The sequence below is a fragment of the Suncus etruscus genome, chromosome 4 (genome assembly GCF_024139225.1).
Source record: "Suncus etruscus isolate mSunEtr1 chromosome 4, mSunEtr1.pri.cur, whole genome shotgun sequence".
Classification (NCBI taxonomy): Eukaryota; Metazoa; Chordata; class Mammalia; order Eulipotyphla; family Soricidae; genus Suncus; species Suncus etruscus.
The window spans coordinates 138,972,149-138,984,454 of record NC_064851.1 but is presented as its reverse complement, the minus strand read 5'-3'; the positions used below and the strand labels follow the sequence as shown (position 1 = coordinate 138,984,454).

Genomic DNA, 12,306 nt, shown 5'->3' with positions numbered 1-12,306 from the left:
CATAAGGAAAGCCCTTTAAGTCAACAACATTAACAATCAAACCCATTCAAAAATAGGAGAGAAGACCTGAACATAAACTTCCCTAAAAAATACAAAAAGGGACATTATCACTTATTATCAGCTAAATGAATGCAAATCAAAAGCAACCTAAGATATCACTTTGCATCACTGAGAATGACCTATACCGAGAAGACCAGAAACAAATACTGATAACTATGAAAAAATAGGAACCCTTATACACTTCTAATGGGAAAATACACTTTATATCATAGAGAGCTCTCAAATATAAAAGTAAATCTACCCTAATAAACTTGCAATTTCACTCCAGAGTATCTATCCATAGAACAAAAAAAAAAACATAACTTCAAAAATATATATGTGGCTGGAAAGATAATACAGTGGTTAAGGCATTTGCCTTCCATGTGGCCAAACTGGCTTTAATCCTTGGCATCTTATATGGTCTCTGAGCACCACAGGAGTGATGCCTGAGTGCAAGAGCCAGTGACCTATAAACCAAAAAAAAATTTAAATCTTTAAATAAATATATATGTATAGTTATGTTTATTCTGAAGCACTGTATATATAGTAATCAAAATTTGTAAATAAACCTATCCCCAATAAAATTAGTTATGCAGTACTAATTACAAAATGTTGACAGTGAGACAAAGGTATTTTAATACAAATAACTTAGAAATGAGTATAGTTTTTTTAAAAAAAAGTGCTTGGTACTAGTAAAATTTAAGTGATAAAATATGTTTTGATAATGAAACCATATTCTTAATTGTGCTTTCAGTTTTTATTATTCATGTCTCTTTATTCTGCCTGAGGAAAAATGTTTAATTAAATAATTTCCTACAAGAGTTTAGATAATGTAGGTAACATCAAAGATCATTCAAATCTACATATTACTGCATTTGAGAAAACTCTATTTTGTAATTTTGCTCTTAATTATTAAAATTAATTACTTTTTAGGGTTTTTAATTATTAAAACTTCCAAAACTGTAGGAAAATATTTGCTTGTGGCTTTGAAATGTTCTTTTTTGACCTCATATATAACTATGAACTATGTCTCAGAACATTCTAATTGTGTTACAAGTAACAGTTCATTCAATCCTCACAAACACTGAATAAATACATGCTAATTAATTGCCATTTTCAATACTATCTTGTACCTCAACTTCTTCTTAGTCTTCGTATATTAGTGAAATTGTTTAAAAGCCTACATCAAACCAAAAACATATATAGAACCTAAATTAATGAGGACATTGTATATTAGATGATAAATGAATCAAGACATTATTAAATATTATTAAATGTATACTTGGTCATAAGATAGAACAGCAATTAAGGCTTATGCCCAGCATGAGGCTGGGCTGGGTTCAATGTAGGAACCATATGATCTCATGATCCCCTAAATAACACTAAAGTACAACCTGGGTGCTACCTCAGTGGTCCCCAAGGACCAGGTAAATTCCTGACATCACAGTGCCCAAGCAGCACTGAAACCCATGTCTATGGAGGCATTGAACAACACAATGTTTCTGGCCATAGTTGCTGCTGGGACTCCTAGGGAGGCCAAAAGAAAGGGGAAAATGAGAATAGGACGCCTTATTTGTTAGAATTACAATTTATTCCCACAAAAAAAAAACTTGTTAATTGCACGTAGAGCTAAATATAAATATTTCTCATTGCAATGAATTTTCAGTCAACCAGAATCTATTGGTTTTTTTTATGCCAAGTTACCAAATCTCACCTGCCAATTATGAACTGAGGTGTTTCTCTGAAACATTTACAGAAAATACACTGACATCTCGTGGTTCCTGAAGCAAAGTAATGAACCTGAAAAATTGTTTAGCTTTATTCTGGGTTGTGCTTTTGCCAATAGAAGCTGCTGTGTGGATGCTTTTTGAAAAACCCCACACTTTATCTGCGACAAAAATTATGAGCTAAGTGTGCCAACTAATATGGTATCAAAATTTTGGAAAGTTCAGTAAACAGAAAACAAATTCTACAGACTTCACTGATGTTGCACAGCAAGAAGTATAGTGAATACTAATATCTTTAGTTTGACAGGTAATTCTACTTTAATTTGTAATAAGAGGCTGATAATATAAGTTATGATATATTAACATAAATATGAGTTTTGTGACAATTATAAAAATAGTAAAAATTGTAAAAAAAATAGGGGCCAAAGACTTAGCACAGCGGTAAGGCGTTTGCCTTGCATGGGGAAGGATGGTGATTGTAATCCTGGCATCCCATATGGTCCCCCGAGCCTGCTGGGAGTGATTTCTGAGCGTGGGGCCAGGAGTAACCCCTGAGAGCTGTCAGGTATGACCCAAGAACCAAAATAATAATAATAATAATAATAATAACAATAATAAATACTGGGGCTGGAGCCATAGAACAATGGTACTGCATTTGCCTTGCACGTAGCTGACCAAGGATGGACCTAGGTTCGATCCCTAGAGTCCCATATGGTCCCCAAAGCCAAGAGCAATTTCTGAACGCATAGCCAGGAATAACCCCTGAGCATCACAAGATATGGCCCCAAAACCAATAATAATAATTATAATAATATACTAACAAAGGACATGGTACAGAAGATAGAGTGCTTGCCTTGCATATATCTGACTCAGGTTTGATCCCCGGCACTGCATATGGTCCAAGAGCCCCCAGAAATTATCCCTGAATACAGAGCCAGGAATAAAGCCATGAGTACAGTTGGGTGTAACAAAAACCATGAAAATAATAATTACAACAGCAATAAGAATGTCTTTAAGATATGTTTTTGAATGAAAAGAAAGGTCAAGAGTAGGTATAATACTTTCATGAATGTATTCCAAAAGAAAAAGGTATATAAAATGGAAGAAAGAAGTTTACAATGTAATTAATTTTACCTTGTGCTAGTATCTTTAGATAAAATAAAAACTTGTCAGAATTAAACTGCTATAATAACTGAGGTTGTAGCACCATAAAATAAATAGAATTTCTTATACCCGGAGCTAATGTTAATGAGAGGCTGAAAATATATAAAAATAATTTACTGATTCTCAGAAATAATGTAATTAAAATAGGATAGCACAATTTTAGAGCTGTCCAAAAAAGAACTTAGATTTAAGTTATATAACTATCATAATTATCATCAGTTCAGGAAGGAACTAAATTATGTGACTGAATTTATATTCTAGAAGTTAAAAGCTTTTCTTTTCTTTCCTTTTCATGTCTTCATTAAAGGGAGATGGGGAAATAGTACAACAAGTATGACTCTTGCCTTAATATGTCAGCAACACATATCTGAGCCCCACAGGAGTGATACTGTAGTAGAGAGCCAGGAGCAAGCCTTAAGCACCACCAGATATGGTCCCAAACAAAAGAGGTTTTATAAAAAGACCACAAAGTGGCCAATAATACTTCACTATAATCCTGATCTTTCCTTTCCACTTTCTATTCTTAGATAACCTCAAGTCTATTGTCAGTCTACAAATCTTTATTTTCGTTGGATGTAATATTTGATTTTTTCTGTACTATTTTTGGCAGAATCATTCAGATTTGTCTTTCTCCTATAACTTATTTCATTTAATATGATCCTAACAAGTTCTATCCAAAAAGTAGAAAAAGTAATATTTCATCTTCTCTCATACCTGCGGTGTCCTGAAGCCCCCCAGGGGGGAGACCCGGCCAGCAGGAATTAGCTGGGAAGGCTTCTCAGACAACCGCACTCCTATTTTGCTGAGTAGAAGAACAACCACACCTGTAAAAAATCTGAGAGAGGTTAATAATAAAGACCCAAGGCAGCGTCTCACTGTTCAAGGGCAACTTTATTTGGCTACAGCTCCTTCTTATATAGAGAAGGAGAAGGGGGCAGTACAAGGGTGATGTCAATCACACTTTTGGCATGAAAATTACTTTATTATTCCAAATAAGGCAAGTGGGCAATACTTCTTGCAGTATCCATGGAAACATCTTGTGACCTTCTAGCTGCATTCCTAATTGCTTGACTATCAGGAGGTGGTGCAAGATGTGCTTGCCTCAGTGATCTTGAACAGACAATGTAGCATATACACAATAATGAATGTCTTGTAAACTCAGGGATATGGTTAAGGGAGTAAGGCCTCTTTTCTGGGAATGGTACTGGGCTGTGTTGCTCTCCTCCGGGCTAAAAGATTAATTATACTTTGCAGCTGCATTTTCCTTTCTCTTTGGCCCAAGAACTTACAGCAAGACTGCATGTAGCCTTTAGGTGAAAGGCTGGATTATGGCAGAAAGAATAGCAAAATGGCCTCAAACAAGTCAGTCCCCAACATCTCCCCCTTTCTCTTCTAATAAAAGAAGGAAAGTCGTGAGCGGGTGGAAGAACCGTGTCTTAGGCTACAAGGTTTGACCAGGTCGGACACAGCCAAAGCCGCATTTAAAAGGTGGCTACAAGCGCCGTGGGTGTGCACAGAGATCCGAATTATGTGTTGTAGCCTTTTAGGGCCGTGTCCTAACTGGGACCTTGCTAATCCCGTCGTAGGTATCTCCACAGCCGAGAGCACAAGTACCGGAGCGAGCTCCGTTTGTTAGCTATGCGCTTTATCTCCTGAAAACTTAGTGGCTGGAAGGGCGGCTTGGTGACAATAGCCAAGTTTTCACAGGAGTCACGTTGGGTTAACTGTTGGTAGTGAACTTGAACAGAGGTTTTTGCCGTCTCATTTACTTGGTTCTTAACAAGGGCAGTAAGTTTGCGGAAAGCCCATGGGTCAAAGGAAAGGAGCAGCATGAGGCTAATAAGAGGGCCCAAAATAGTGGACAGTAATGTATGTATCCAAGGAGAAGAGAAAAACCAACCCTGTTACCAACTTTGTTTTTGGTCAAAACGTTTCTGGAACTCCTTCATACCGTTACCAATACGTAGAACACTATCCCTAACTAATCCAGATTTGTCTTTAAATACACAGCATAGTTCTTTAAGGGCCACACAGACTCCCCCTTCCTATATAAGGGCAAAATATAAAGTACGACAATTTTGAAGAACTACATCAGCAAGGGAACTAACAGTATCGTAGGGGTTGAGGAGAGAAGCTAAGCTAACAGCGTTTATAATATGGTTCTGTGAGGGCTAGAGCAGAGGCATTTATAATATTTAAAATAACTTGAGAGGAGAAGGATGGGCTAGAAGGCAGAGTTCGTAGCTTACAACTTGCTTAATAGTGAGTTGATGATGCTGAGGCTGAACTTTCCAGAGAAGAAGTTTAGAGTTATTGGTGTAGATAGGAGATTTAAACGTTGTGATGCTTTCATAAAACGGCGAAACCGGTGAATTGCAGATTCAACAGTGTTCATAGCTGGTGTTGGAGAGCGCTTGGGCAGAGGCATTGACCATTTGCAGGATGAGGTTCAAGGTGGAAACCGGACCAACAGGTTTGATGGTTATTTTAGGCATTAACAAAGCTAAAACATAATAATCATGATAAGCAAGAATCATTTCAGTAACAATATGGGGAGAAAATTTAGTGGAGCAAACAAAATAAGTGGAGTTGGGGGCTTCAATGAAGATGGAAGAGTTGTTAACAATAATGGTTTGATTGCAACTGTCTGATTGTTGAACAGGCGGGCACATATATGGTTTGAGTAAGCAAAGTTTTACGACCGTGACTTGTTTGCAATGGAGGTTGTTGGTTGCAATGGTGGGCATTTAAGGCAGCTAGGCAGAGTGCTTAATTCAGCATTGTTAAAGGTGGAGTCAGTTAGAAACAGGTTTGCAGGAATGGCGGCTAGCAGGAGGTTTATAAGAAAACAGCTTGGCAGGAGGCAAAATGGTTACTTTATATAAAAATTAAGAATTTACTTAGTCCTTTGGCTTGGGTTTACAGTCAGAAAACATTAGCAATTTACATTACACTAGTTATTTTTGAATACCACGGGAATGTTATTTGACCTTTGTTAGACTTTGGCATAAAAGAAAATTTATAATTAACAATTGCCAATTAAAAAAAATTTTTTTAAACAATATAAAGGATCTTTTTTAAACTTTTAGTTATTATGTTAAAGCTGGATGCTATTTTTTAGCCATAAATACATATTCTATAGGCCTGAACTTACACATAACAGGAAAGCCGGGTGACTGCAAAGTCCAGAAATTCTCCAGGGAAAAGTTATCCCCGATGGCCATTGAGAAATTTGGGGTTTGCCATCTCCCACACCTTCCGCCATGTTCTTAGAAGGACAAAGCTAGCTTAATACATAATTTTTAACACATGATTTTTAATTGTAAGATGCCAGTTTGTGAACTGACCAGACTGAACCAGGTTGAAAAAATTAATTGAAATTTGAAAAATGGATAAGGCTTTAAAAATTGTATTATTATAAAATGTAGAGATAACAAATAAACAGACAAAACAAAACAACACTAAATACAACATTTTACACTTGTGGCCACTTTCATTCATCACAACAGACACATAAACAGACAAAAGGATTGATTTAAGACTTATTTATAAAAAATTGACAAGCGCTTTTAAATATTTAGCTAGCATGTTTGTGAGAAGAAAAAAAAATTTGTAGAAAAACTTTTTTAGTTTTGAGAAGTACTTAATGTAGATGGAGTGGAACTTTGCTGAAAATAAATTTTAAGGTTTAGATTTAACACAAAACATTTTTAAAACAATTTTAATTTGAAGTTTAAAACATTAAGTAAAATGGTTAATGAGCACTGTAGAAGGAGTATTCACTTTGAAGTATGAAATCATTTGCTGTAAATGAATAGGTTTTATTTAAATTGGTTTTGCAGTAGAACAGTAAGACAGCTGCAATAAAGTGTTAAAATTTTTATGATTAAACACAATAGCATGAACTATGATTATTAAAGGTATAAAAACTGATTTTAAAAATACAAACAACTGTTTTTACTATGAAGACTTTAAGTGAATAATTTGTAAAAAATATTATATACTAAATTAACTAAATGCTTAGATTATTATAAAATATAGTTAAAGACATTGGATACATTTACACACCTAGAACTTAAGACTAAAATTGTGTTTAATACTAGTTAATTTGCTTATAAAGTTTAGTTACTTTTATATATTACTTATAAAATTATATATAATATATTTTTTCATTTATATTATTTTTTCACTGCGACACAAATATACAGATTTATATAATGTGCTGATATTTTGAATGCACTTAAAATAATAGTTCTTTCAATGCAGAAATAAAGAACAACCATTGCTGTAGCACAAAGTTAAAACTAAGGGTATTATAAAGCACACTTAGGTGTTTACTGTGCATTAAATTAACTATATTGTTTAAAAAGGCTAACTACATTATTTTTCACATAATTTGGTAAATACTTTAAAAATTAAAATAAAACTTTTAATAGAAATATAAGACTTAAATTTAACACTTTTGTGTTCGTTTGGATTTTAAAACACAAAGAAGTTTTTCTTTTACCAACATTTTGTTATCTGTAAAGTGACAGAATTATGACCTTGCTCTAAAATTTTCTGAGAGGCATGGAAAAAAAAAAGTTTATTGCCCTTATCTTCCTGTTGCTTTTTAATGTTTTAATAATTACTTTACACTACTTAATGCACTAAACCTAATAACACAATATCTGAGGAAGTGTAGGGCTAACAAGGTGAAGCAGAGTCTTTCACTGATAACTTGGGGAGGGGCCAGCACAGTTAACAGCAGGAAGGCTAGAGGCAAATTATTTACAGTCCGCAGGGTGTAATGATATAGAGAAAAAAAGCAATCTTTTAAGATTAATTACTAATTTATTGGAATTAGAGGGAATGGCAACCGAAGAGGGGAGTCTGGGTTGCAAAAGTACCATGGGGTTTATGGTTTTATTAATTGATTTGAGAATATGCAAGAGATGCCACTTTTCAGATTTATTTTGAATAACAAAGATTGGGTATTTCAAGGTGAATTGGAAGGCTTAAAGTGGGAGTGGCAGGGCTTGAGCTGGCTGTTTCCCAAGGCTGGCAGGAAAGAGGCTGAAGGAGGCTGAGGGTTGGTTTGAGCAAAGTAAAGGGTACATTAGGCTCAGAAGTTTTAACAGCAAAGTGTAGATATCGCAAGGTTTTATGGCTTAGCAGATGATACTTTGTAATTATCCTGCTCACTGTGCCCTTAGAATTTTTTGTAGGCACTGCAGCAGTTTCTGTTTTATGGCACTCAGCCTGACTTTTATTAGTTTGTTCCTTTGAATTCTCAAGAGGGGGGGCTTGGCCGTGGAATTCAGTGGGCAGAGGACAGACAACTATAGATTTAGGAGGGGGGGGGAACGCCTGAAAGGCAGAAACCTGTGAATTAAGAGAAGCAGCCTGTTTTTGAAGGCTTAAGATTTGTTTAAGATTTTTAATTTGGCCAAGTAGTTTCATTTCTATAGCTTTAAGAGGGGGAGCGGTGAGAGGAGGGAATCTGCCATGGTTAGGGACTGAGCGTCTTGGGCATTTAGAATTTTTCTCCTGGGGTGCGGGGGATCAGTGGGAGGCGTTTGAGAAGGTAGCTGCGGAGGCTGCTGAGCAGGCGGGGAGGGGGGGGGAGACTTTTTCCATTAGGGAGAAAGACAGGAAAGGTAGTAGCACTGGTTTTTGAGCTAAGAGCATTATCAAGTTTGTTAGAGAGGTGAGAGACCATGGATGTAATTGTGGTGAGTTGGGAACTCAAGTCAGAAAAAGGGGGGGGGGGAGGGAGAAAGCAGCAACAGTTTGTTGCCGGTGTGGGGGAGCTGCTGGAATGCTGGCTTTGGGGAGCGACTTCCAGGCACGGAGGGCAGCAAGAGCCATGTTGGCAAGCTGGGACCTGGAAAGTGTGTGCTGTACCTTTAAGGTATGAAAAGAGGCGAGGCCAGCTATACGAGCTTAGAGATCAGAATTCCTGCCTGTCTGCAAGGGCTTTGCAGCGGAAAAAAAAGTTAACTTCCCAAGAGACAAAGAGTTCAGCTTTTAGATTCTAAGCAGGAGAGCGTGTAAGGGGCTTGGGGGCCATAGGAGGTTACGGCTTGAAATGGCTCTTTGAGGCTTTTCCAATTAAAGGCTTTGTATTGTTGCAATTGCTGGCTAAGGAGGGGAGGGTGGTGAAACAGGGACGGAGCTGAAGCTAGGGAAGTGAAGGGCTGTTTAGGATTTTGCACAGAGGGCGCAGCGGCAGAAGTGAAGATGAAGGGTCAGAAGAGGAAGGAAACTGAGAGACAGAGTAAGAGCGAGAGGGAGCCCAGGAACACTAGATTTTTGGCAAACATCATGAACAAACATTAAAAAATTACAAATATCTTTTTTGGTAACCTCTATATGTCTGGCTTTCAACTCAGACTGTATATATTTAATGAATTTAAGTTCAGTACTCAACGAAACACCCATGGAAGTGAAGCCAACGGGCGAAGCCCCAAGAGCCAATCAGGGGCGGTGATCAGAACGACTGAAAAAACTGCAGTTTAAATATTTGATTAAGGCTAACTCGTTTCAACGCTTACCCGGATGGGGTAATTCCCGCGATTTATGAAACAGCTCCGGACTCGCCGACCCGTAGTCGTTCGGGGTGTGGCGGTGGTCTTCGTGCCCAGCGTTGGGCGCCAAAATGCGGTGTCCTGAAGCCCCCCAGGGGGGAGACCCGGCCAGCAGGAATTAGCTGGGAAGGCTTCTCAGACAACCGCACTCCTATTTTGCTGAGTAGAAGAACAACCACACCTGTAAAAAATCTGAGAGAGGTTAATAATAAAGACCCAAGGCAGCGTCTCACTGTTCAAGGGCAACTTTATTTGGCTACAGCTCCTTCTTATATAGAGAAGGAGAAGGGGGCAGTACAAGGGTGATGTCAATCACACTTTTGGCATGAAAATTACTTTATTATTCCAAATAAGGCAAGTGGGCAATACTTCTTGCAGTATCCATGGAAACATCTTGTGACCTTCTAGCTGCATTCCTAATTGCTTGACTATCAGGAGGTGGTGCAAGATGTGCTTGCCTCAGTGATCTTGAACAGACAATGTAGCATATACACAATAATGAATGTCTTGTAAACTCAGGGATATGGTTAAGGGAGTAAGGCCTCTTTTCTGGGAATGGTACTGGGCTGTGTTGCTCTCCTCCGGGCTAAAAGATTAATTATACTTTGCAGCTGCATTTTCCTTTCTCTTTGGCCCAAGAACTTACAGCAAGACTGCATGTAGCCTTTAGGTGAAAGGCTGGATTATGGCAGAAAGAATAGCAAAATGGCCTCAAACAAGTCAGTCCCCAACACATACCTGAGAATTATTTGATCATGTATACCTAGTATAAATATTTTTTTTCATTTAATAGGTCTTACTCCTAAATCTAAACTCAGGAATCACTCCTAGCAGTGCTTAAAGGGCCATATGTAGTGCTTGAGAGCAAATCTGAGTTGTGAGGAGTCGACTCTGAGCACAGCTGGGTTTAGACCACAAACAAAATAAAATAGATAAAAAGCATTCTTCCAGGTGCCTCTTACCCATCTGCATATCTCTTCAGAGAAGGTTCTGTTTATCTCTACTCCCCAGTTATCATAAATTTTCTTTGTTTATTTGTTGCAGTTCTGTGAGTGAACTATTTACCTTGAATATCAATTCTTGGTCAGAAGCCTGCTATGTTAATATTTTATCCAATTAAGTAGATGACTTTTTATTTTAGTGATATATTCTTTCATAGTGTAGAAGCTTTCCAGTTAGATGTAACGTCATTTGTTTCTTTTGGTTTTCCTTGCCAATGGAATAGATTCACTGAAGACACTATTGAAGCCAGTATCATAGACTGTTTGTTTTACTCAATTTATTGACTAAGGCCTGACATATAAATCTCTAATTCATTTTGAATTAACTTTTATGCATGGTATGTAAGAAAATGTTTCAAATCCAAGCATTGATATATTTCTAGTCAGTGTATTGCTAACATTCATGGAATGTTCTTGGCTCTTTTGCTGTAAATATTTGTTGTTGGCTTTGTGTAGGGAGTAAATGTATTTTTGTACTTTAAGTAACATGACTATAGTAATGTTAACATTCCTAAAATTGACGTAACAAATGCTGTACCTTCATCGCCACCAAATTGTCCAATATCCACCATTTTACTTATGCCAATTTTAGTTACCTTTTTCTTCTTCCCAACCTTCACACTGCTTGGAATCTCAGCTATGCAATCATAGGCCAAATATTTGTCATCATTTAATGTTGTCTATTGTTTTGGTTTTTTCTGTATTGATAATAAGTTAGTTCTTTCAGTTTGGTTCTTCTCCTTCTAATTTCACATAACATGATAACCTCCAATCTCATCGAAGTTGTAGCAGGATGGAAGATTCCATATTTTCTTTGTTAGGGTGGTAAAGGAGGCCATACTCAGAAATACTGATGGCTTACTTTTCCCTCTGAGCTCATTATCACTACTTAGGCTCAGGAAACCATATGTACTAAAGATCAAACCCAGGTCAACCATGTGCAAGGAAAATGCTGTACCTCTTGTACTATTTCTCTAGTCCCAATTTTATCTTTTCTTATGCCTGCCAAACGTTTCATTGTGAATGTATACCACAATTTCTTTATCTATTTATCTGTTATTGGACATTTGAGTTGTTTACAATGCATTAAATTTTTAGTGTATAGTTAGAATAATCATTTTGACATATCAATTCTTCCAATATGTGAGCATAAAACATGTTTATATTCTGTGTATTCTGTGTATTTTAATAGTGATTATAGATATGTGTGTGGCTTATAATTTGGAACACTCATTTACTACTGTTAGGAATGTAGACTGATCTAGTCTTTTTGCAAAACAATTGGATATTCCTCAAAAAAAACTAGAAATTGAGCTTCCATATGATCCAGCAATGCTACTTCTAGGAGTATAGTTTTGGAACCCCAAAACTCCATACAGAAAAGCCCTTTGTGTTCCTATGTTCATTGCACAACTATTTACAATAGCCAGGATCTGGAAACAACCAAGGTGTCCAACAACAAATTAGTGGCTTGCACATCTGCACATTGAAATACTATGGAGCAATTAGGGGAAATTACATGAAATATTATTATATATGGATGGATTGGAGAGTATTATGCTGAGTGGAATGAGTCAGAGGGAGAGGAATAAACAGAATAATCTCACTCATTTGTGGGATAGAAGAAAAATAAAAACAGTATGGTAATAATATCCAAAGACAATAGAAATGAATGACAGGGTGGGCAGTTTATGATAAGAAGTTAGTCATGAAGGGTGGTAAGTGCAGTTATGGTAGAGAACAGTTCACTCTGACAATAATATTTGGAACTCATTACTCGGCATATGAACTGGGTACTGAAAGGAA

General features: G+C 36.9%; 1 non-coding gene across 1 annotated transcript; it reads right to left on the bottom strand.

The window, feature by feature from the left end:
• Window positions 1-7,145: 7,145 nt before the first annotated feature.
• On the bottom strand, window positions 7,146-7,275 carry LOC126007748 (small nucleolar RNA SNORA22). Its single transcript, XR_007495236.1, has one exon. It is a non-coding gene; the product is annotated as a small nucleolar RNA SNORA22 (small nucleolar RNA).
• Window positions 7,276-12,306: the final 5,031 nt, after the last annotated feature.